The following is a 25,601-nucleotide window of genomic DNA, read 5'->3' on the forward strand; positions in this document are numbered from 1 at the left end:
GAAATTTCTTAGCAGTTTCTGAGTAGCTCCAGACTTACTCAGCCATTGCGACCAGCTCAGTCCTTTTCGTTCCTGGTTTGACGTCACAAACACACCCAGCGTTTGCCCAACCACTCCCCCGTTTCTCCAGCCACTCCTGCGTTTTGCAACTCGAACGCCTGCGTTTTTCCGCACACTCCCATAAAACGGCCAGTTTCCGCCCAGAAACACCCACTTCCTGTCAATCACACTACGATCAGCACAGCGATGATAAAGCTTTGTTATGTCGTGAGTAAAATACCTAACTTTTGTGTAGAATAACTAAGCGCATGCGCTCTGCGAACCTTGCGCATGCGCAGTAAGCGACTAATCGCAGTATAGCGAAAATCGGCAACGAGCGAACAACTCGGAATGACCCCTATTGTTCCTCTTAAACTGTAGCAAGTTCCTGTGTTTTGACTTGTTTCATTTACTTACAGCTATGTGTTTAGCTATTTTTCTAGAGTCTAACATGAATCCTTCTAATATAAGGGTCAATTCAGAAGATGCACGGAAAAATCCACAATAAATACATCCTCTGGATCTTAATGCGTGGTGTAACGATTAGCATTACTGACTCACAAGACTGAGATCATGGGTTTGAGTCCCACCATTGCCTAACTGTGTGGAGTTTGCATATCCTCCCCGTACTTGCGTGGTACTCCGGGTACTCTAGTTTCCTCTCTCAATCTAAAAGTATATACTGTTAGGTTACTTGGCTCCTGACAAAAATAACCTGTGCATGAATGTGTGTGCGTGTAAATGTGCTAGGGAGTATAGATTGTAAGGTCCACTGATAGGGACTGATGGGTAGGGACTGATGGGAATTGCAAAATATTCTCTGAAGAGCTGTGAAATGTGTGCGCTATAAATAACTAATAATATTATTATTATTATTATTATTATTATTATTAATAGAATTAAATAAATAGATTATGTGCACTTAATGCAAAATCTATGTGAATGCATGTTACCCACAGGGAAATTGACTAATAATAGAATAGCATCAGGTGCTAATCCCAGAGATTCACCTGTGCAGTTAACACCGCAGGTAATTGAAGCTGCCCCATTATGTGACTAAAACATGCATTGAATATATTCAATAATGATTTACGGAAGTGTAAAGTATGTCTGGTTGGGCTCTAGCATACAGTAGAAACCATTTCTGTATGTAACATAATAAAACTTGGGTGTTATAATTTAGGCTGTACCTGACTACTGACTGGTGAAGTAGACAAACTCTGGCGCTCCAGCTGCTGTGGAACTGCCCAACCCAGCAAGCCCTGCTACAGTTATGGCATGCTCTAACCGCAAAACACTGTGGCAGAGCATGCTGGGAGTGCCACAGGTTGTCTTCCCCAGAGTCGACTTAAGAGATTGCTCAGAGCTTTTTATTTTATCTCTGTCCTGGTTGTTAAAATCTGTACCTTAAAATCAGAGTGACAGTGGTGTCACAGTACAGTAGTTATGTTTCTCTAACGTCCTAGTGGATGCTGGGGACTCCGTCAGGACCATGGGGAATAGCGGGCTCCGCAGGAGACAGGGCACATCTAAAAAAGCTTTTAGGTCACATGGTGCGTACTGGCTCCTCCCCCTATGACCCTCCTCCAAGCCTCAGTTAGGTTTTTGTGCCCGTCCGAGAGGGTGCAATCTAGGTGGCTCTCTTAAAGAGCTAGTTAGAAAAGTTTTTTTTAGGTTTCTAATCAGTGTCTCCTGCTGGCGACAGGAGCACTGCAACGAGGGACTTAGGGGAGAGACTTGCAACTCACCTGCCTGCAGGAGGATTGAAGTCTTAGGCTACTGGACACTGAGCTCCAGAGGGAGTCGGAACACAGGTCAGCCTGGGGTTCGTCCCGGAGCCGCGCCGCCGATCCCCCTTACAGACGCTGAAGAACGGCAGAACGGAGGTCCGGAAACAGGCGGCAGAAGACTTCAGTCTTCATAGAGGTAGCGCACAGCACTGCAGCTGTGCGCCATTGTTGCTACACAGCTCACGGATCTCGGTCACGGAGGGTGCAGGGCGCTGCTGGGGGCGCCCTGGGCAACAATATAGAGTACCTTAGAGGCAAATAAATACATCACATATAGCCATTAAGGCTATATGTATGTATTTAACCCAGGCCAGTTTATTAGAAAAACCGGGAGAAAAGCCCGCCGGAAAAGGGGCGGAGCTTATTCTCCTCAGCACTCGGCGCCATTTTCCTGCACGGCTCCGCTGGTGAGGAAGGCTCCCACGACTCTCCCCTGCACTGCACTACAGAAACAGGGTAACAAAGAGAGGGGGGGCATAAATTGGCGATATAAATATATATTGAGAGCGCATATATAAAAACAACACCTTCTAGGGTTGTTATATACTGTATAGCGCTTTTGGTGTGTGCTGGCAAACTCTCCCTCTGTCTCCCCAAAGGGCTAGGAGGGTCCTGTCTTCAATAGAGCATTCACTGTGTGGCTGCTGTGTGTGTCGGTACGTGTGTGTCGACATGTATGAGGACGAAGTTGGTGTGGAGGCAGAGCAATTGCCGATGATGGTAATGTCACCCCCTAGGGAGTCGACACCGGAATGGATGGCTTTGGTTATGGAATTACGTGATAATGTCAGCACATTACAAAAGTCAGTTGACGAAATGAGACGCCCGGCAAACCAGTTAGTACCGGTTCAGGCATCTCAGACACCGTCAGGGGCTGTAAAACGTCCCTTACCTCAGTCAGTCGACACCGGTACCGACACAGATGAATCTAGTGTCGACGGTGAGGAAGTAAACGTATTTTCCAGTAGGGCCACACGTTATATGATCACGGCAATGAAGGAGGCTTTGCAGCTCTCTGATACTACTGGTACCTCAAAAAGGGGTATTATGTGGGGGGTGAAAAAACTACCTGTATTTTTCCCAGAATCAGAGGAATTGAATGATGTGTGTGATGAAGCGTGGGTTACCCCCGATAGAAAAATGCTAATTTCAAAGAAGTTGTTGGCATTATACCCTTTCCCACCAGAGGTTAGGGCGCGCTGGGAATCACCCCCTAAGGTGGATAAGGCGCTCACACGTTTATCAAAGCAAGTGGCGTTGCCGTCTCCTGATACGGCCGCCCTCAAGGATCCAGCAGATAGGAGGCTGGAAACTACACTGAAGAGTATATACACACATACGGGTGTTATACTGCGACCGGCAATAGCCTCAGCCTGGATGTGCAGTGCTGGGGTAGTGTGGTTGGATTCTCTGACTGAAAATATTGAGACCCTGGATAGGGACAGTATTTTATTGACTCTAGAGCAATTAAAGGATGCTTTTCTTTATATGCGAGATGCTCAGAGGGATGTTTGTACTCTAGCATCAAGAGTAAGCGCGATGTCCATATCTGCTAGAAGAAGTTTATGGACGCGACAGTGGTCAGGTGATGCGGATTCCAAGAGGCATATGGAAGTATTGCCATATAAAGGAGAGGAATTGTTTGGGGTCGGTCTTTCGGACCTGGTGACCACGGCAACTGCCGGCAAATCCACCTTTTTACCTCAGACCCCTTCACAACAGAAAACGACACCGTCTTTTCAGCCGCAGTCCTTTCGCTCCTATAAAAAGCGACCAAAAGGACAGTCTTATCTGCCGAGAGGCAGAGGAAAGGGTAAGAAAGGGCAGCACGCAGCCCCTGCCCAGGAACAGAAGCCCGCCCCGGCTTCTACAAAGCCATCAGCATGACGCTGGGGCTTTACAAGCGGACCCAGGAACGGTGGGGGGTCGACTCAAGATTTTCAGCAATCAATGGGCTCACTCACAAGTGGACCCGTGGGTCCTGCAGATAATATCTCAGGGTTACATGCTGGAGTTCGAAAGGTTTCCACCTCGCCGGTTCCTAAAGTCTGCTTTACCAACGTCTCCCTCAGAAAGGACGTCGGTTTTGGAAGCCATTCACAAGCTGTATTCTCAGCAGGTGATAGTCAAGGTACCCCTCCTACAACAGGGAAAGGGGTATTATTCCACACTATTTGTGGTACCGAAGCCGGACGGTTCGGTAAGACCTATTCTAAATCTGAAATCCTTGAACCTGTACATACAGAAATTCAAGTTCAAAATGGAGTCACTCAGAGCAGTGATAGCGAATCTGGAAGACGGGGACTTCTTGGTGTCCCTGGACATAAAGGATGCTTATCTGCATGTCCCAATTTACCCCTCACACCAAGGGTATCTCAGGTTCGTGATACAAGACTGTCATTATCAGTTTCAAACGATGCCGTTTGGTTTGTCTACGGCCCCTCGGGTCTTTACCAAGGTAATGACCGAAATGATGGTTCTTCTACGAAGAAAAGGCGTATTAATTATCCCTTACTTGGACGATCTCCTGATAAGGGCAAAGTCCAGAGAACAGCTGGAAGTCGGTGTAGCACTAACCCAGGTAGTGCTCCAGCAACACGGGTGGATTCTGAATCTTCCAAAATCTCAATTGACCCCGACAACTCGTCTGCTGTTCCTGGGAATGATTCTGGACACGGTTCAGAAAAAGGTGTTTCTCCCGGAGGAAAAAGCAAGGGAGTTATCCGAACTTGTCAGGAACCTCCTAAAACCAGGAACGGTGTCAGTACATCAATGCACAAGAGTCCTGGGAAAGATGGTGGCTTCGTACGAAGCGATTCCATTCGGCAGATTCCATGCACGGACATTTCAGTGGGATCTGCTGGACAAATGGTCCGGATCGCATCTGCACATGCATCAGCGAATAGCACTGTCACCAAGAACAAGGTTGTCTCTCCTGTGGTGGCTGCAAACTGCCCATCTGCTAGTGGGCCGCAGATTCGGCATACAGGACTGGGTCCTGGTGACTACGGATGCCAGCCTACGAGGTTGGGGAGCAGTCACAAAGGGAAGAAACTTCCAGGGCGTGTGGTCAAGCCTGGAGACGTCTCTTCACATAAATATACTGGAGCTAAGAGCGATCTACAATGCTCTAAGTCTGGCAAAACCGCTGCTTCAGGGTCAGCCGGTGTTGATCCAGTCCGACAACATCACGGCAGTCGCCCACGTAAACCGACAAGGCGGCACGAGAAGCAGGAGTGCAATGGCAGAAGCGGCAAGGATTCTGCGCTGGGCGGAGAATCATGTCATAGCACTGTCAGCAGTGTTCATCCCGGGAGTGGACAACTGGGAAGCAGATTTCCTCAGCAGACACGACCTTCACCCGGGAGAGTGGGGACTTCATCCAGAAGTTTTCCACATGATTGTGAACCGTTGGGAAAAACCAAAGGTAGACATGATGGCGTCTCGTCTCAACAAAAAATTGGACAGGTATTGCGCCAGGTCAAGAGACCCTCAGGCAATAGCTGTGGACGCTCTGGTAACACCGTGGGTGTACCAATCAGTGTATGTGTTCCCTCCTCTGCCTCTCATAGCAAAGGTGCTGAGAATTATACGGAAAAGAGGAGTAAGAACGATACTGGTGGCTCCGGACTGGCCAAGGAGAACTTGGTATCCGGAACTTCAAGAGATGCTCACGGAGGATCCGTGGCCTCTACCTCTGAGAAGGGATCTGCTTCAGCAGGGACCTTGTATGTTCCAAGACTTACCGCGTCTGCGTTTGACGGCATGGCGGTTGAACGCCGGATTCTAAAAGAAAAGGGCATTCCAGAGGAAGTTATTCCTACCTTGATTAAGGCTAGGAAGGAAGTGACTGTACAACATTATCACCGCATTTGGCGAAAATATGTTGCGTGGTGTGAGGCCAAGAAGGCTCCAACGGAAGAATTTCAATTGGGTCGATTCTTACATTTCCTGCAAGCAGGATTGTCTATGGGCCTAAAATTGGGGTCTATTAAAGTTCAAATTTCGGCCTTATCAATTTTCTTCCAGAAGGAATTGGCGTCAGTGCCTGAAGTACAAACTTTTGTCAAAGGTGTACTACATATACAACCCCCAATAGTGCCTCCAGTGGCACCGTGGGATTTGAACGTGGTTCTAAATTTTCTCAAATCTCATTGGTTTGAGCCGTTAAAATCGGTAGAATTAAAATACCTTACATGGAAGGTAACCATGCTGTTGGCCCTGGCTTCTGCCAGGAGAGTTTCAGAGTTGGCAGCTTTGTCATACAAGAGCCCATATCTGATATTCCATTCGGACAGGGCAGAATTGAGGACGCGTCCTCAATTTCTCCCTAAGGTGGTTTCGGCATTTCACTTAAACCAGCCTATTGTGGTGCCTGCGGCTACTAGCGACTTGGAGGACTCCAAGTTACTGGACGTTGTCAGAGCATTAAAAATATATATTTCAAGGACAGCTGGAGTCAGAAAAACTGACTCGTTGTTTACATTGTATGCACCCAACAAGATGGGTGCTCCTGCGTCTAAACAGACGATTGCACGTTGGATCTGTAGCACAATCCAACTTGCACATTCTGTGGCAGGCGTGCCACAGCCTAAATCTGTAAAGGCCCACTCCACAAGGAAGGTGGGCTCATCCTGGGCGGCTGCCCGAGGAGTCTCGGCATTACAACTTTGCCGAGCAGCTACGTGGTCAGGGGAGAACACGTTTGTAAAATTTTACAAATTTGATACTCTGGCTACAGAGGACCTGGAGTTTTCTCATTCGGTGCTGCAGAGTCATCCGCACTCTCCCGCCCGTTTGGGAGCTTTGGTATAATCCCCATGGTCCTGACGGAGTCCCCAGCATCCACTAGGACGTTAGAGAAAATAAGAATTTACTTACCGATAATTCTATTTCTCATAGTCCGTAGTGGATGCTGGGCGCCCATCCCAAGTGCGGATTGTCTGCAATACTTGTACATAGTTATTGTTACAAAAATCGGGTTATTATTGTTGTGAGCCATCTTTTTAGAGGCTACTTCGTTTTGTTATCATACTGTTAACTGGGTTCAGATCACAAGTTGTATGGTGTGATTGGTGTGGCTGGTATGAGTCTTACCCGGGATTCAAGATCCTTCCTTATTGTGTACGCTCGTCCGGGCACAGTACCTAACTGAGGCTTGGAGGAGGGTCATAGGGGGAGGAGCCAGTACGCACCATGTGACCTAAAAGCTTTTTTAGATGTGCCCTGTCTCCTGCGGAGCCCGCTATTCCCCATGGTCCTGACGGAGTCCCCAGCATCCACTACGGACTATGAGAAATAGAATTATCGGTAAGTAAATTCTTATTTTTTCTTTAGAATATTTAGACTTACAGAGGAAGTATTGAATGGACCAACATGTCCATAGGCCCCCATGGTGAAATCACTTCCAAGGGTCCAAGTTTGCCAGAGGTGCGAGATACCGGCTGATCTCAGATGTTTTTTTTGTAAAGCGGCAATCATTCACAAGCCATTGAGATTGGCTGGCATCCCGCACCTCCAGCAAACTCGGACCCTATTACATATGCCCCCCAGGGTCAATGTGCTCCATTTTATTTGTGTCACTTTATATATAGGTGTATATTTCTTGGCCCCAAGAAATCTTTTTTGTTGGGCATAACCTAACTCCTACCACCGACCGTGCCAAAAGATGCTGCCCCCATTACCCCCCTTCCCCTGTGGCAAAGCCCCACTTTCTTTTCTCTTTGTGGAAACGCTGTGTATAATTACTTACCCAGCCAAGTAGACTGTCACCAGAGCATGATTAAAGAATTTCTAAAAACATATTGGGGGTACATGGGGTCTGGAGTTATGAAACATTGCCTCAAATCACACAGGCAGTATATTGTTTTCTAGGTGAACAATTATGTGCCATTTGGAGAACAAGAGTGGTCAGTGCGCTACTTTCCCTTTATCTACAGTCAGTATATAATGAGAAGTCTTTCTTTGTAACCTGTCGATATTTGCACCCAAGCTCCACAGGGGGACCTATGGACGGCAGCTCAGTTCTTCAGAAGGCCACTAGGTATTAGTGGAAAAGAAATCTAGAAAAAAAGATTGAAGGACAAGCCCCTAATGGTGCAGTATGTTTAAACTTAATTAAGTAATGCGACAATGCTCATATGGGTATTCTGCGTACCAGATGAGGGGTTTTCAGTCATGCACATCAACAACTGTTAATTTCAATCTTCAATCTGTTGCTTGCATCATGAAGGGTCTACAAGTAAGCATAAAAAACACCTCTCATGGTGCAATATTGTTGTTCCAAAACATTCATTTTCTCTAAAGGTAATAAGCGTACCAGAAAGCTGGTATAGAACAGCAGATTATAGGGGGCCTTTGTCCTCCAATGTTCAAAATGCAATGGAACCTAGAGTCAGCAAAACACAAGATACACTCCTCATAGTGCAATACAGACTGGTGTACTAAGGTGGATTTTTCTATATCAGTTGGTAATGCGCGTATTCAAAAAAATAGTATTCAGGCGTGTTAGAAATCTTTCCAGGCAGAATAGTCACCAGAAAAAAAGGAATATCTCCCAGCGCTAAATTGTATCAGATGAGTCCTATACACTTTTAGCTATATGATCGAACTGTCAGACATCAATAGTCACAAAATCAAATGTTAAATGAATTTCCTTTTTCTCTTATGTCCTAGATGATGCTGGGGACTCCGTAAGGACCATGGGGTATAGACGGGCTCCGCAGGAGACATGGGCACCTAAAAGAACTTTCTAGTATGGTGTGCACTGGCTCCTCCCTCTATGCCCCTCCTCCAGACCTCAGTTAGATCTTGTGCCCAGAGGAGATAGGGTGCATTACAGGGAGCTCTCCTGAGTTTTCTGTAAAAAGAATTTTGTTAGGTTTTTTTATTTTCAGGGAGCTCTGCTGGCAACAGACTCCCTGCATCGTGGGACTGAGGGGAGAGAAGCAGACCCACTTCTTAAGAGTTAAGGGCTCTGCTTCTTAGGCTACTGGACACCATTAGCTCCAGAGGGAGTCGGAACACAGGTCTCACCCTGGGGTTCTTCCCGGAGCCGCGCCGCCATCCTCCTCACAGATGCCGGAAAAAAGAAGCCGGTGAGTATGTCAGACATAAGAAGACATCAGGCGGCAGAAGACTTCAGCTCTTCATGAGGTAAGCGCGCAGCAGGAAGCTGCGCGCCATTGCTCCCACACTTACACACACACATGGCACTGATGGGTGCAGGGCGCAGGGGGGGGCGCCCTGGGCAGCAATAAACCTCGTTTTAGGCAAAAAAGTATGTAGTTAGGCTGCGGAGGCAGTAAACTACGGATCCCCGCCATTTTTTTTTTAAATTCACGAGCGGGACCGAAGCCCGTCGTGTGAGGAGGCGGAGTTTGATCCCTCAGCACTAACCAGCGCCATTTTCTCCACAGAGGCTGCAGAGAACGCTGGCTCCCCGGACTCTCCCCTGCTGAGCATCAGAGGGCTGAAAAAAAGAGAGGGGGGCACATAATTAAGGCGCAGTGAGTGGGGAAAGCTATATACATTTATTTATTTATATATATATATATATATATATATATATATATATATATATATATATATATATATATATATATATATAAGCGCTATCTGGTTTTTTTTCCCCCTGGGTCAGTTGGCGCTCGTGTGTGCTGGCATTCTCTCTCTCTCTCTCTCTCTCTCTCTCCCCCTCCCTCTCTCTCCCTCCCTCTCTCTCCCTCCCTCTCTCTCTCTCTCCCCTATCTCTCTCTCTCTCTCTCTCTCTCTCTCTCTCAAGGGCCTTCTTTAGGTAATTGTCCCCTTATAGTTATATCCCAGCGTGTGTGGAGTGTCGGTACGTGTCTCGGCATGTCTGAAACTGAAGGCTTATCCAAAGAGGAGGTGGAACAGATGAGTGGTGTGTCTCAGTCGGCGGTGCCGACTCAGGATTGGATGGATATGTGGCATATGTTAAATGCTAGTGTAGCTTCACTGCATAAAAGACTGGACAAAGCAGAGTCCAGTTCGTCGGCAGGTAATCAATCTACGGATTATACCGACTCACAGGACCCATCGGGGTCTCAGAAACGTTCCTTCTCACAAATAAGGGACACGGATACCGACACAGACTCTGATTCCAGTGTCGACTATGATGAAGCAAGATTGCACCCCAGGGTGACAAAAAGTATTCAGTGCATGATTATTGCAATAAAAGATGTTACATATCACTGATGAGCCCTCGGTGCCCGACACGAGGATACACATGTTTAAGGGAAAGAAACAAGTTATAAACTTTCCTCCTTCCCATTAAATTAATGAGTTATGTGAAAAAGCATGGGAAACTCCAGATTAGAAACTGCAGATTCCCAAAAGGGTTCTTATGGCGTACCCTTTCCCTACACAGGACAGGGTACGTTGGGAATCCTCTCCCACAGTGGACAAAGCCTTAACACGCCTTTCCAAGAAGGTGGCGCTACCGTCCCCTGACACAGCGGCCCTCAAGGATCCTGCGGACCGCAGGCAAGAGACTACACTAAAATCTATCTACACTCATACTGGTACTTTGCTTAGACCGGCAATTGCGTCGGCATGGGTATGTAGTGCAGTAGCAGCTTGGACGGATACACTGTCAGCTGACCTTGATACCCTAGATAGGGATACAATTGTGTTAACATTAGCTCATATTAAGGACGCAATCTTATATATGAGGGACGCTCAGAGAGACATTGGGTTACTGGGTTCAAGAGCCAATGCTATGGCTATTTCGGCAAGAAGAGCCTTATGGATCCGCCAAAGGACGGGGGTTGCAGACTCAAAAAGGCATATGGAGGTTTTACCTTACAAAGGTGATGTATTGTTTGGGGACGGCCTCGCGGACCTGATCTCTACAGCTACCGCGGGTAAGTCGACCTTTTTACCTTTTGTTCCCCAACAGCAAAAGAAACCCTCACAGTATCAGATGCAGTCCTTTCGGTCGCATAGATCCAGAAGAGGTCGGGGCTCCTCTTTCCTCGCCAGAGGTAAGGGTAGAGGCAAGAGGACACCTGCTGCGGCTGGTTCCCAAGAGCAGAAGTCCTTCCCGGCTTCCGCTAAGTCTACCGCATGATGCTGGGGCTCCCCTGCGGGAGTCCGCACAGGTGGGGGCACGCCTTTGACTATTCAGCCAAGTCTGGGTTCAGTCAGACGTGGACCCTTGGGTGATAGAAATAGTCTCCCAGGGCTACAAGCTGGAATTCGAAGAGGTGCCCCCACGCCGATTTTTCAAGTCGGCCTTACCAGCTTCTACCCCAGAGCGGGAAGTAGTCCTAGCTGCAATTCAAATGCTGTGTCAACAGCGAGTGATTATCAGGGTTCCCCTGAGCCAACAGGGAAAAGGGTATTATTCAACCCTATTTGTGGTTCCGAAGCCGGATGGTTCGGTAAGGCCCATTTTAAACCTAAAATCCCTGAACCTGTACCTGAAAAGATTCAAATTCAAGATGGAATCGCTCTGAGCGGTGATAGCCTGCCTGGAAGGGGGGGATTTTATGGTGTCACTGGACATAAAGGATGCTTACCTTCATGTCCCCATATATCTCTCTCATCAGGAGTACCTGAGATTCGCAGTACAGGATTGTCATTATCAGTTTCAGACGTTGCCGTTTGGGCTGTCCACGGCCCCGAGGATTTTCACCAAGATACTGGCGGAAATTATGGTGATCCTGCGCAAGCGAGGAGTCACAATTATCCCGTACTTGGACGATCTCCTGATAAAAGCGAGATCAAGAGAGCAATTACTGGAGAACGTGTCACTCTCTCAGAGAGTGCTTCAACAACATGGGTGGATTCTCAATCTACCAAAGTCACAGTTGGTTCCGACAACTCGAATACCGTTCCTAGGCATGATACTGGACACGGAACAAAAGAAAGTTTTCCTCCCGTTGGAAAAAGTCCAGGACCTCCAGAACATGGTCCGAGAACTACTAAAGCCGAAAAGAGTGTCAGCTCATCAATGCACTCGGGTTCTGGGGAAAATGGTGGCAACTTACGAGGCCATTCCCTTCGGCAGGTTCCATGCAAGGACGTTTCAAGGGGATCTTCTGGACAAATGGTCCGGGTCCCATCTACAATTACATCAAAAAATAACACTGTCCCCCAGGGCCAAGGTGTCTCTTCTATGGTGGCTACAAAGTGCTCACCTTCTAGAGGGTCACAGGTTCGGCATTCAGGACTGGATCCTGGTAACCACGGACGCGAGCCTCCGAGGATGGGGAGCAGTCACCCAAGGAAGAAATTTTCAGGGACTGTGGTCAGACCAGGATTCCTGTCTACACATCAACGTGTTGGAGCTAAGGGCCATATACAACGGCCTTCGACAAGCGGAGAATCTTCTTCGCAACCTACCGGTTCTGATTCAATCAGACAATGTCACAGCAGTAGCTCATGTGAACCGCCAAGGCGGGACACGAAGCAGAGTCGCGATGGCGGAAGCCACCAGGATTCTTCGCTGGGCGGAAAATCACGTAAGCGCTCTGTCAGCTGTCTTCATTCCGGGAGTGGACAACTGGGAAGCAGACTTCCTAAGCAGACACGATCTCCATCCAGGAGAGTGGGGACTTCATCAAGAAGTCTTTGCAGAGATAACGGGTCTCTGGGGAGTTCCTCAAATAGACATGATGGCGTCACGCCTCAACAAGAAGCTTTGGAGGTATTGTGCCAGGTCCCTCGACCCTCAGGCAATAGCAGTAGATGCTCTGGTAACGCCATGGGTGTTCCAGTCGGTCTATGTGTTTCCTCCGCTTCCTCTCATCACAAAAGTGTTGAGGTTCATAAGACGAAAAAGAGTACAGACAATACTCATTGTTCCAGACTGGCCTCGAAGGGCCTGGTACTCAGATCTTCAGGAGATGCTCACAGAAGATCCTTGGCCTCTTCCTCTAAGAGAGGACCTGTTACAGCAGGGGCCCTGTCTGTTCCAAGATTTACCGCGGTTACGTTTGACGGCATGGCGGTTGAACGCCGGATCCTAGCGGAGAAGGGTATTCCGGAGGAGGTCATATCTACTCTAATAAAGGCTAGGAAGGAGGTGACGTCAAAACATTATCACCGTATCTGGCGGAAATATGTCTCTTGGTGTGAAACCAAGAATGCTCCTACAGAAGATTTCCATCTGGGTCGTTTTCTCCACTTCAGACAGGAGTGGATATGGGCCTAAAGTTAGGCTCTGTTAAAGTACAGATTTCGACTTTGTCAATATTCTTTCAGAAGGAATTGGCTTTTCTTCCAGAAGTCCAGACTTTTGTAAAAGGAGTACTGCACATCCAGCCTCCTTTTGTGCCCCCAGTGGCACCATGGGACCTGAACGTGGTGTTGCAGTTCCTTAAATCACACTGGTTTGAACCCCTTAAAACGGTGAAGTTAAAATTTCTCACCTGGAAGGTGGTCATGTTGTTAGCCTTGGCATCTGCGAGGCGTGTGTCAGAATTGGCGGCCTTGTCTTACAAGAGCCCTTACTTGATTTTTCATGTGGATAGAGCGGAATTGAGGACTCGTCCTCAATTTTTACCCAAGGTGGTGTCTTCATTTCATATGAACCAACCTATAGTGGTGCCTGTGGCTACGAGTGACTTGGAGGATTCCATGTCCCTGGATGTAGTCAGGGCCTTAAAAATGTATGTAGCCAGGACGGCTAGAATTAGGAAAACAGATGCATTGTTTGTCCTATATGCTGCCAACAAGATTGGCGCGTTTGCTTCGAAGCAGACTATTGCTCGCTGGATCTCTAACACGATTCAGCAGGCTTATGTTACAGCTGGATTGCCGTTTCCGCATTCAGTAAAGGCCCATTCCACTAGGAAGGTGGGCTCTTCTTGGGCGGCTGCCCGGGGCGTCTCGGCATTACAGCTTTGCCGAGCAGCAACTTGGTCGGGGTCAAACACTTTTGCTAAATTCTACAAGTTTGATACCCTGGCTGATGAGGACCTAGCATTTGCTCAGTCGGTACTGCAGAGTCATCCGCACTCTCCCGCCCGATTGGGAGCTTTGGTATAAACCCCATGGTCCTTACGGAGTCCCCAGCATCCTCTAGGACGTAAGAGAAAGAAAATAAGATTTTAAACCTACCGGTAAATCTTTTTCTCCTAGTCCGTAGAGGATGCTGGGCGCCCGTCCCAGTGCGGAAAATCTGCAAGACTTGTATATTGTTATTGCTTACATAAGGGTTATGTTACAGTTAGAATCGGTCTTGGACCGATACTGTTGTTTGTTCATACTGTTAACTGGTTAGGTGTATTCCAGGTTATATGGTATGATTGGTGTGGGCTGGTATGAATCTTGCCCTTAGATTAACAAAATCCTTTCCTCGTATTGTCCATCTCCTCTGGGCACAGTTCTCTAACTGAGGTCTGGAGAAGGGGCATAGAGGGAGGAGCCAGTGCACACCATACTAGAAAGTTCTTTTAGGTGCCCATGTCTCCTGCGGAGCCCGTCTATACCACATGGTCCTTACGGAGTCCCCAGCATCCTCTACGGACTAGGAGAAAAAGATTTACCGGTAGGTTTAAAATCTTATTAATAAAGGTAAAATATGGGAACCTTCTAGTTCCTAGCTAGTTACTAATTACTAGTTACTAGTTAGTAGCTCTTTCACTCCATTCTAAAAATACTAAAATAAGTATAGTGATTCCTAATATCGGTATACTGAAAATAAATAAAAACACAAGACAAAATTCACCAAAACATATACAATCAGTGATACGCTGTCTTAAGCGATTTATTCACTATAGTCAGATTGTTCTCAGATGCTTTTAAAAAATTACTGAAGTATAGTCCTGAAGTTCCAGGAGTGGGGCAATTTTCCACCAAGTTAGGCTACTTGAACCAGAGAGGCAGTCTTAGTTTAGAGTCCGTTCAGGCCAATACCTCCTGAATCCAGTATGTATTCCTGTCCCAGGTAAAACCATATGAAGAGCCACTTACTTCAATCTCACGGAGAAATAAACGACGGGTGTCTGCCGGCAAATGTATTAAAAATAAGAATTTACTTACCGATAATTCTATTTCTCATAGTCCGTAGTGGATGCTGGGGACTCCGTAAGGACCATGGGGAATAGCGGCTCCGCAGGAGACTGGGCACATCTAAAGAAAGCTTTAGGACTAACTGGTGTGCACTGGCTCCTCCCCCTATGACCCTCCTCCAAGCCTCAGTTAGGATACTGTGCCCGGACGAGCGTACACAATAAGGAAGGATTTTGAATCCCAGGTAAGACTCATACCAGCCACACCAATCACACCGTATAACTTGTGATCTGAACCCAGTTAACAGTATGATAACAGAGGAGCCTCTGAAAAGATGGCTCCCAACAATAATAACCCGATTTTTGTAACAATAACTATGTACAAGTATTGCAGACAATCCGCACTTGGGATGGGCGCCCAGCATCCACTACGGACTATGAGAAATAGAATTATCGGTAAGTAAATTCTTATTTTCTCTAACGTCCTAAGTGGATGCTGGGGACTCCGTAAGGACCATGGGGATTATACCAAAGCTCCCAAACGGGCGGGAGAGTGCGGATGACTCTGCAGCACCGAATGAGAGAACTCAAGGTCCGCCTCAGCCAGGGTATCAAATTTGTAGAATTTAGCAAACGTGTTTGCCCCTGACCAAGTAGCTGCTCGGCAAAGTTGTAAAGCCGAGACCCCTCGGGCAGCCGCCCAAGATGAGCCCACTTTCCTTGTGGAACGGGCTTTTACAGATTTTAGCTGTGGCAGGCCTGCCACAGAATGTGCAAGCTGAATTGTACTACAAATCCAACGAGCAATAGTCTGCTTAGAAGCAGGAGCACCCAGCTTGTTGGGTGCATACAGGATAAACAGCGAGTCAGATTTCCTGACTCCAGCCGTCCTGGAAATATTTTCAGGGCCCTGACAACATCCAGCAACTTGGATTCCTCCAAGTCCCTAGTAGCCGCAGGCACCACAATAGGTTGGTTCAGGTGAAAACGCTGGAACCACCTTAGGGAGAAACTGAGGACGAGTCCTCAATTCCGCCCTGTCCGAATGGAAAATCAGATAAGGGCTTTTACAGGATAAAGCTGCCAATTCTGACACGCGCCTGGCCCAGGCCAGGGCCAACAGCATGACCACTTTCCATGTGAGATATTTTAACTCCACAGATTTAAGTGGTTCAAACCAATGTGACTTTTGGAACCCAAACTACATTGAGATCCCAAATTGCCAATGGAGGCACAAAAGGAGGCTGTATATGCAGTACCCCTTTTACAAACGTCTAAACTTCAGGGACTGAAGCTAGTTCTTTTTTGGAAGAAAATTGACAGGGCCGAAATCTGAACCTTAATGGACCCCAATTTCAGGCCCATAGACACTCCTGTTTGCAGGAAATGTAGGAATCGACCCAGTTGAATTTCCTCCGTCGGGCCTTACTGGCCTCGCACTACGCAACATATTTTCGCCAATTGCGGTGATAATGTTTTTGCGGTTACATCCTTCCTGGCTTTAGATCAGGATATGGATGACTTCATCCGGAATGCCTTTTTTCCTTCAGGATCCGGTGTTCAACCGGCATGCCGTCAAACGCAGCCGCGGTAAGTCTTGGAACAGACAGGGTCCTTGCTGGAGCAGGTCCCTTCTTAGAGGTAGAGGCCACGGATCCTCCGTGAGCATCTCTTGAAGTTCCGGTTACCAAGTCCTTCTTGGCCAATCCGGAGCCACGAATATAGTGCTTTCTCCTCTCCATCTTATCAATCTCAGTACCTTGGGTATGAGAGGCAGAGGAGGGAACACATACACTGACTGGTACACCCACGGTGTTACCAGAGCGTCTACAACTATTGCCTGAGGGTCTCTTGACCTGGCGCAATACCTGTCGAGTTTTTTAATCATGTGGACGACTTCTGGGTGAAGTCCCCACTCTCCCGGGTGGAGGTCGTGCTGAGGAAGTCTGCTTCCCAGTTGTCCACTCCCGGAATGAATACTGTTGACAGTGCTATCACATGATTTTCCGCCCAGCGAAGAATCCCTGCAGCTTCTGCCATTGCCCTCCTGCTTCTTGTGCCACCCTGCCTGTTTACGTGGGTGACTGCCATGATGTTGTCCGACTGGATCAACACCGGCTGACCTTGAAGCAGAGGTCTTGCTAAGCTTAGAGCATTGTAAATGGCCCTTAGCGTCAGGATATTTATGTGAAGTGATGTATCCAGGCTTGACCCTAAGCCCTGGATATTCCTTCCCTGTGTGACTGCTCCCCAGCCTCGCAGGCTGGCATCCGTGGTCACCAGGACCCAGTCCTGAATGCCGAATCTGCGGCCCTCTAGAAGATGAGCACTCTGCAACCACCACAGGATGGATACCCTTGTCCTTGGTGACAGGGTTATCCGCTGATGCATCTGAAAATGCGACCCGGACCATTTGTCCAGTAGGTTCCACTGGAAAGTTCTTGCGTGGAATCTGCCGAATGGGATTGCTTCGTAGGAAGCCACCATTTTTACCCAGAACCCTTGTGCATTGATGCACTGAGACTTGGTTCGGTTTTAGGAGGTTCCTGACTAGCTCGGATAACTCCCTGGCTTTCTCTTCCGGGAGAAACACCTTTTTTCTGGACTGTGTCCAGGAACATCCCTAGGAAACAGAAGACAAGTCGTCGGAACCAGCTGCGATTTTGGAATATTGAGAATCCAATCGTGCTGCCGCAACACTACCTGAGATAGTGCTACACCGACTTCCAACTGTTCCCTGGATCTTACCCTTATCAGGGAATCGTCCAAGTAAGGGATAACTAAAATTCCCTTCCTTCGAAGGGATATCATTTCGGCCATTACCTTGGTAAAGACCCGGGGTGCCGTGGACCATCCCTACGGCAGCGTCTGAACTGATAGTGACAGTTCTGTACCATAACCTGAGGTACCCTTGGTGAGAAGGGTAAATTTTGACATGAAGGTAAGCATCCGTGATGTCCCGAGACATCATGTAGTCCCCTTCTTCCAGGTTCGCAATCACTGCTCTGAGTGACTCAATCTTGAATTTGAACCTCTGTATGTAAGTGTTCAAAGATTTTAGATTTAGATTTAGAATCGGTCTCACCGAGCCGTCTGGCTTCGGTACCACAATAGTGTGGAATAATACCCCGTTCCCTGTTGCAGGAGGGGTACCTTGATTATCACCTGCTGGGAATACAGCTTGTGAATGGCTTCCAAAACTGCCTCCCTGTCAGAGGGAGACGTCGGTAAAGCCGACTTTTGGAAACGGCGAGGGGGAGACGTCTCGAATTCCAATATGTACCCTTGAGATATTACCTGAAGGATCCAGGGGTCTACTTGCGAGTGAGCCCACTGCGCACTGAAATTCATTGAGAACCGGCCCCCACCGTGCCTGAGCTTGTAAGGCCCTAGCGTCATACTGAGGGCTTGGCAGAGGCGGGAAAGGGTTTCTGTTCCTGGGAACTGGCTAATCTCTTCAGCCTTTTTCCTCTCCCTCTGTCACGAGCAGAAAAGAGGAACCTTTTGTCCGCTTGCCAACAAAGGACTGCGCCTGATAATACGGCGTCTTATTTTGAGAGGCGACCTGGGGTACAAACGTGGATTTCCCAGTTGTTGCCGTGGCCACCAGGTCTAAAAGACCGACCCCAAATGTCCCTTTTCAAAGGCAATACTTCCAAATGCCGTTTGGAATCCGCATCACCTGACCATTTTACTGGTAGAATTGGACAACGCACTTATACTTGATGCCAGTCGGCAAATATTCCGCTGTGCATCATGCATATATAGAAATGCATCTTTTAAATGCTCTATAGGCAATAATATACTATCCTTATCTAGGATATCAATATTTCTCTATCGTCCTAGTGGATGCTGGGGTTCCTGAAAGGACCATGGGGAATAGCGGCTCCGCAGGAGACAGGGCACAAAAAGTAAAGCTTTAGGATCAGGTGGTGTGCACTGGCTCCTCCCCCTATGACCCTCCTCCAAGCCAGTTAGATTTTTGTGCCCGGCCGAGAAGGGTGCAATCTAGGTGGCTCTCCTAAAGAGCTGCTTAGAAAAGTTTAGCTTAGGTTTTTTATTTTACAGTGAGTCCTGCTGGCAACAGGATCACTGCAACGAGGGACTTAGGGGAGAAGAAGTGAACTCACCTGCGTGCAGGATGGATTGGCTTCTTGGCTACTGGACATCAGCTCCAGAGGGACGATCACAGGTACAGCCTGGATGGTCACCGGAGCCTTGCCGCCGGCCCCCTTGCAGATGCTGAAGTAAGAAGAGGTCCAGAATCGGCGGCAGAAGACTCCTCAGTCTTCTAAAGGTAGCGCACAGCACTGCAGCTGTGCGCCATTTTCCTCTCAGCACACTTCACACGGCAGTCACTGAGGGTGCAGGGCGCTGGGAGGGGGGCGCCCTGGGAGGCAAATGAAAACCTATTTTGGCTAAAAATACCTCACATATAGCCTCCGGAGGCTATATGGAGATATTTAACCCCTGCCAGAATCCGTTAAAAGCGGGAGACGAGGCCGCCGAAAAAGGGGCGGGGCCTATCTCCTCAGCACACAGCGCCATTTTCCCTCACAGAAAGGCTGGAGGGAAGGCTCCCAGGCTCTCCCCTGCACTGCACTACAGAAACAGGGTTAAAACAGAGAGGGGGGGCACTAATTTGGCGTTAGAAATATATAAAACAGATGCTATAAGGGAAAACACTTATATAAGGTTGTCCCTATATAATTATAGCGTTTTTGGTGTGTGCTGGCAAACTCTCCCTCTGTCTCTCCAAAGGGCTAGTGGGTCCTGTCCTCTATCAGAGCATTCCCTGTGTGTGTGCTGTGTGTCGGTACGTGTGTGTCGACATGTATGAGGACGATGTTGGTGAGGAGGCGGAGCAATTGCCTGTAATGGTGATGTCACTCTCTAGGGAGTCGACACCGGAATGGATGGCTTATGTAGGGAATTACGTGATAATGTCAACACGCTGCAAGGTCGGTTGACGACATGAGACGGCCGACAAACAATTAGTACCGTTCCAGACGTCTCAAAAAAACACCGTCAGGGGTTTTAAAACGCCCGTTTACTTTAGTCGGTCGACACAGACACAGACAGGGACACTGAATCCAGTGTCGACGGTGAATAAACAAACGTATTCCTTATTAGGGCCACACGTTAAAGGCAATGAAGGAGGTGTTACATATTTCTGATACTACAAGTACCACAAAAGAGGGTATTATGTGGGATGTGAAAAAACTACAGTAGTTTTTCCTGAATCAGATAAATTAAATAAAGTGTGTGATGATGCGTGGGTTCCCCCCGATAGAAAATTATGGGCGGTATACCCTTTCCCGCCAGAAGTTAGGGCGCGTTGGGAAACACCCCTTAGGGTGGATAAGGCGCTCACACGCTTATCAAAACAAGTGGCGGTACCGTCTATAGATAGGGCCGTCCTCAAGGACCAGCTGACAGGAGGCTGGAAAATATCATAAAAAGTATATACACACATACTGGTGTTATACTGCGACCAGCGATCGCCTCAGCCTGGATGTGCAGAGCTGGGGTGGCTTGGTCGGATTCCCTGACTAAAAATATTGATACACTTGACAGGGACAGTATTTTATTGACTATAGAGCATTTAAAGGATGCATTTCTATATATGCGAGATGCACAGAGGGATATTTGCACTCTGGCATCAAGAGTAAATGCGATGTCCATATCTGCCAGAAGATGTTATGGACACGACAGTGGTCAGGTGATGCAGATTCCAAACGGCAAAAAGGTGTATTGCCGTATAAAGGAAGAGGAGTTTTTTGGGGTCGGTCCATCGGACCTGGTGGCCACGGCAACTGCTGGAAAATCCACCGTTTTTACCCTAAGTCACATCTCTGCAGAAAAAGACACCGTCTTTTCAACCTCAGTCTTTTCGTCCCTATAAGATCATATCTGCCCAGGGATAGAGGAAAGGGAAGAAGACTGCAGCAGGCAGCCCATTCCCAGGAACAGAAGCGCTCCACCGCTTCTGACAAGTTCTCAGCATGGCGCTGAGACCGTACAGGACCCCTGGATCCTACAAGTAGTATCCCAGGGGTACAGATTGGAATGTAGAGACGTTTCCTCTTCGCAGGCTCCTGAAGTCTGCTTTACCAAGGTCTCCCTCCGACAAGGAGGCAGTATGGGAAAAAATTTCACAAGCTGTATTCCCAGCAGGTGATAATTAAATTACCCCTCCTACTACAAGGAAAAGGGGTATTATTCCACACTATATTGTGGTACTGAAGCCAGAAGGCTAGGTGAGACTTATTCTAAAAAATTTTTTGAACACTTACAAAGGTTCAAATCAAGATGGAGTCACTCAGAGCAGTGATAACGAACCAGGAAGAAGGGGACTATATAGTGTCCGGGGACATCAGGGATGCTTACCTCTATGTCCCAAATTTGCCCTTCTCACTAAGGGTACCTCAGGTTCGTGGTGCAGAACTGTCACTATCAGTTTTAGACGCTGCCGTTTGGATTGTCCACGGCACCCTGGGTCTTTACCAAGGTAATGGCCGAAATGATGATTCTTCTTCGAAGAAAAGGCGTCTTAATTATCCCTTACTTGGACGATCTCCTGATAAGGGCATAGTCCAGGGAACAGTTGGAGGTCGGAGTAGCACTATCTCGGATACTGCTACAACAGCACGGGTGGATTCTAAATATTCCAAAATCGCAGCTGATCCCGACGACACGTCTGCTGTGCCTAGGGATGATTCTGGACACAGTCCAGAAAAAGGTGTTTCTCCCGGAAGAGAAAGCCAGGGAGTTATCCGAGCTAGTCAGGAACCTCCTAAAAACAGTGCATCATTGCACAAGGGTCCTGGTAAAAATGGTGGCTTCCTACGAAGCAATTCCATTCGGCAGATTTCACACAAGAACTTTTCAGTGGGATCTGCTGGACAAATGGTCCGGATCGCATCTTCAGATGCATCAGCGGATAACCCTATATCCAAGGACAAGGGTGTCTCTCCTGTGGTGGTTATAGAGTGCCCATCTTCTAGAGGGCCGCAGATTTGGCATTCAGGATTGGATGCTGGTGACCACGGAGCCCAGCCCGAGAGGCTGGGGAGCAGTCACACAAGGAAAAAATTTCCAGGGAGTGTGATCAAGTCTGGAGACTTTTCTCCACATAAATATACTGGAGCTAAGGGTAAATTTATAATACTCTAAGCTTAGCAAGACCTCTGCTTCAAGGTCAGCCGGTATTGATCCAGTGGGAAAAACATCACGGCAGTCGCCCACGTAAACAGACAGGGCGACACAAGAAGCAGGAGGGCAATGGCAAAAACTGCAAGGACTTTTCGCTGGGCGGAAAATCATGTGATAGCACTGTCAGCAGTGTTTCATCCCGGGAATGGAAACTGGGAAGCAGACTTCCTCAGCAGGCACGACCTCCACCCGGGAGAGTGGAAACTTCATCGGGAAGTTTTTTCCACATGATTGTAAACCGTTGGGAAATACCAAAGGTGGACATGATGGCGTCCTGTCTGAACAAAAAACGGGACAGGTATTGCGCCAGGTCAAGAGACCCTCAGGCAATAGCTGTGGACGTTCTGGTAACACCGTGGGTGTACCAGTCGGTGTATGTGTTCCCTCCTCTGCTTCTCATACCTAAGGTGCTGAGAATTATAAGACGTAGAGGAGTAAGAACTATACTCATGGCTCCGGATTGGCCAAGAAGGACTTGGTACCCGGAACTTCAAGAGATGCTTACAGAGGTTTTATGGCCTCTGCCGCTAAGAAGGGACTTGCTTCAGCAAGTACCATGTCTGTTCCAAGACTTACCGCAGCTGCGTTTGTCGGCATGGCGGTGGAACGCCGGATCCTAAGGGAAAAAGGCATTCCGGAAGAGGTCATTCCTACCCTGGTCAAAGCCAGAAAGGAGGTGACCGCACAACATTATCACCACATGTGGCGAAAATATGTTGCGTGGTGTGAGGCCAGGAAGGCCCCACAAAGAAATTTCAACTCGGTCGTTTCCTGCATTTCCTGAAAACAGGAGTGTCTATGGGCCTCAAATTGGGGTCCATTAAGGTTCAAATTTCGGCCCTGTCGATTTTCTTCCAGAAAGAATTGGCTTCAGTTCCTGAAGTCCAGAATTTTGTCAAGGGAGTATTGCATATACAACCCCCTTTTGTGCCTCCAGTGGCACTGTGGGATCTCAACGTAGTTCTGGGATTCCTCAAATCACATTGGTTTAAAACCAGTCAAATCTGTGGATTTGAAGCATCTCACATGAAAAGTGACCATGATCTTGGCCGTGGCCTGGACCAGGCGAGTGTCAAATTGGTGGTTTTTTCTCAAAAAAAAAAAAAAAGCCCATATCTGTTTGTCCATTCGGACAGGGCAGAGCTGCGGACTCGTCCCCAGTTCTCTCCCTAAGGTGGTGTCAGTGTTTCACCTGAACCAGCTTATTGTGGTGCCTTGCACCTACTAGGGACTTGGAGGACTCCAAGTTGCTAGATGTTGTCAGGGCCCTGAAAATATATGTTTCCAGGACGGCTGGAGTCAGGAAATCTGACTTGCTGTTATCCTGTATGCACCCAACAAACTGGGTGCTTTTGCTTCTAAGTAGACTATTGCTAGTTGGATGTGTAATACAATTCAGCTTGCACATTCTGTGGCAGGCCTGCCACAGCCAAAATATGTAAATGCCCATTCCACAAGGAAGGTGGGCTCATCTTGGGCGGCTGCCCGAGGGGTCTCGGCTTTTACAACTTTGCCGAGCGGTTATTTAGTCAGGGGCAAACACGTTTGTAAAATCCTACAAATTTGATACCCTGGCTAAGGAGGACCTGGAGTTCTCTCATTCGGTGCTGCAGAGTCATCCGCACTCTCCCGCCCGTTTGGGAGCTTTGGTATTATCCCCATGGTCCTTTCAGGAACCCCAGCATCCACTAGGACGATAGAGAAAATAAGAATTTACTTACCGATAATTCTATTTCTCGGAGTCCGTAGTGGATGCTGGGCGCCCATCCCAAGTGCGGATTATCTGCAATACTTGTACATAGTTACAAAAATCGGGTTATTATTGTTGTGAGCCATCTTTTCAGAGGCTCCGCTGTTATACTGTTAACTGGGTTCAGATCACAGGTTGTACAGTGTGATTGGTGTGGCTGGTATGAGTCTTACCCGGGATTCAAAATCCTTCCTTATTATGTACGCTCGTCCGGGCACAGTATCTAACTGGCTTGGAGGAGGGTCATAGGGGGAGGAGCCAGTGCACACCACCTGATCCTAAAGCTTTACTTTTTGTGCCCTGTCTCCTGCGGAGCCGCTATTCCCCATGGTCCTTTCAGGAACCCCAGCATCCACTACGGACTCCGAGAAATAGAATTATCGGTAAGTAAATTCTTATTTTCCAGTCAGGGAATCCGACCATGCCAACCCAGCACTGCACCTCCAGGCTGAGGCGATTGCTGGTCGCAGTATAACACCAGTATGTGTGTGAATACATTTTTGGATACCCTCCTGCTTTTTATCAGCAGGATCCTTAAGGGCGGCCATCTCATGAGAGGGTAGAGCCCTTGTTCTTACAAGCGTGTGAGCGCCTTATCCCCCCTAGGGGGTGTTTCCCAACGCACCCTAACCTCTGGCGGGAAAGGGTATACACCAATACTTTTTAAGAAATTATCAATTGTTATCGGGGGGAAACCCACGCATCATCACACACCTCATTTTATTTCTCAGATTCAGGAAAACTACAGGTAGTTTTTCCCTCACCGAACATAATACCCCTTTTTGGTGGTACTCGTATTATCAGAAATGTATAAAACATTTTCCATTGTCTCAATCATGTAACGTGTGGCCCTACTGGAAATCACGGTTGTCTCTTCACCGTCGACACAGGAGTCAGTATCCGTGTCGGCGTCTGTATCTGCCATCTGAGGTAACGGGCGCTTTAGAGCCCCTGACGGCCTATGAGACGTCTGGACAGGCACAAGCTGAGTAGCCGGCTGTCTCATGTCAACCACTGTTTTTTTTTTTTTTTTAATATACAGAGCTGACACTGTCACGTAATTTTCAACAGTACATCCACTCAGGTGTCGACCCCCTAGGTGGTGACATCACTGTTACAGACACTCTGCTCCGTCTCCACATAATTTTTCTCCTCATACATGTCGACACAAACGTACCGACACACAGCACACGCACAGGGAATGCTCTGATAGAGGACAGGACCCCACTAGCCCTTTGGGGAGACAGAGGGAGAGTATGCCAGCACACACCAGAGCGCTATATATATATATACAGGGATAACCTTATATAAGTGTTTTTCCCCTTATAGCTGCTGTATGTTTTAATACTGCGCCTAATTAGTGCCCCCCTCTCTTTTTTTAACCCTTTCTGTAGTGTAGTGACTGCAGGGAAGAGCCAGGGAGCTTCCCTCCAACTGAGCTGTGAGGGAAAATGGCGCCAGTGTGCTGAGGAGATAGGCTCCGCCCCCTTTTCGGCGGCCTTATCTCCCGTTTTTCTGTATATTCTGGCAGGGGTTAAATGCATCCATATAGCCCAGGAGCTATATGTGATGTATTTTTTGCCATGTAAGGTATTTTTATCATGTTTTATTGCGTCTCAGGGCGCCCCCCCCCAGCGCCCTGCACCCTCAGTGACCGGAGTATGAAGTGTGCTGAGAGCAATGGCGCACAGCTGCAGTGCTGTGCGCTACCTTATTGAAGACAGGAACGTCTTCTGTCGCCGATTTTTCCGGACCTCTTCGCTCTTCTGGCTTTGTAAGGGGGCCGGCGGCGCGGCTCCGGGACCCATCCAGGCTGGGCCTGTGATC

At 48.0% G+C, this 25,601-nt stretch overlaps 1 protein-coding gene and 1 long non-coding RNA gene across 2 annotated transcripts in view; one reads left to right on the plus strand and one right to left on the minus strand.

Moving 5' to 3' along the window:
• The window catches only part of LOC134928090 (uncharacterized), a 72,946-nt gene extending 71,641 nt beyond the window's left edge, over positions 1–1,305 (minus strand). Inside the window, exon 1 of the long non-coding RNA XR_010177826.1 lies at positions 1,230–1,305. This is a non-coding gene — a long non-coding RNA (uncharacterized LOC134928090). The remainder of the gene's footprint in view (positions 1–1,229) is intronic.
• The window catches only part of TMX3 (thioredoxin related transmembrane protein 3), a 206,074-nt gene that overhangs the window by 13,377 nt on the left and 167,096 nt on the right, over positions 1–25,601 (plus strand). The gene's annotated exons all lie outside the window — the stretch shown is intronic.

This window comes from Pseudophryne corroboree, chromosome 5, assembly GCF_028390025.1.
Source record: "Pseudophryne corroboree isolate aPseCor3 chromosome 5, aPseCor3.hap2, whole genome shotgun sequence".
Lineage (NCBI taxonomy): Eukaryota > Metazoa > Chordata > Amphibia > Anura > Myobatrachidae > Pseudophryne > Pseudophryne corroboree.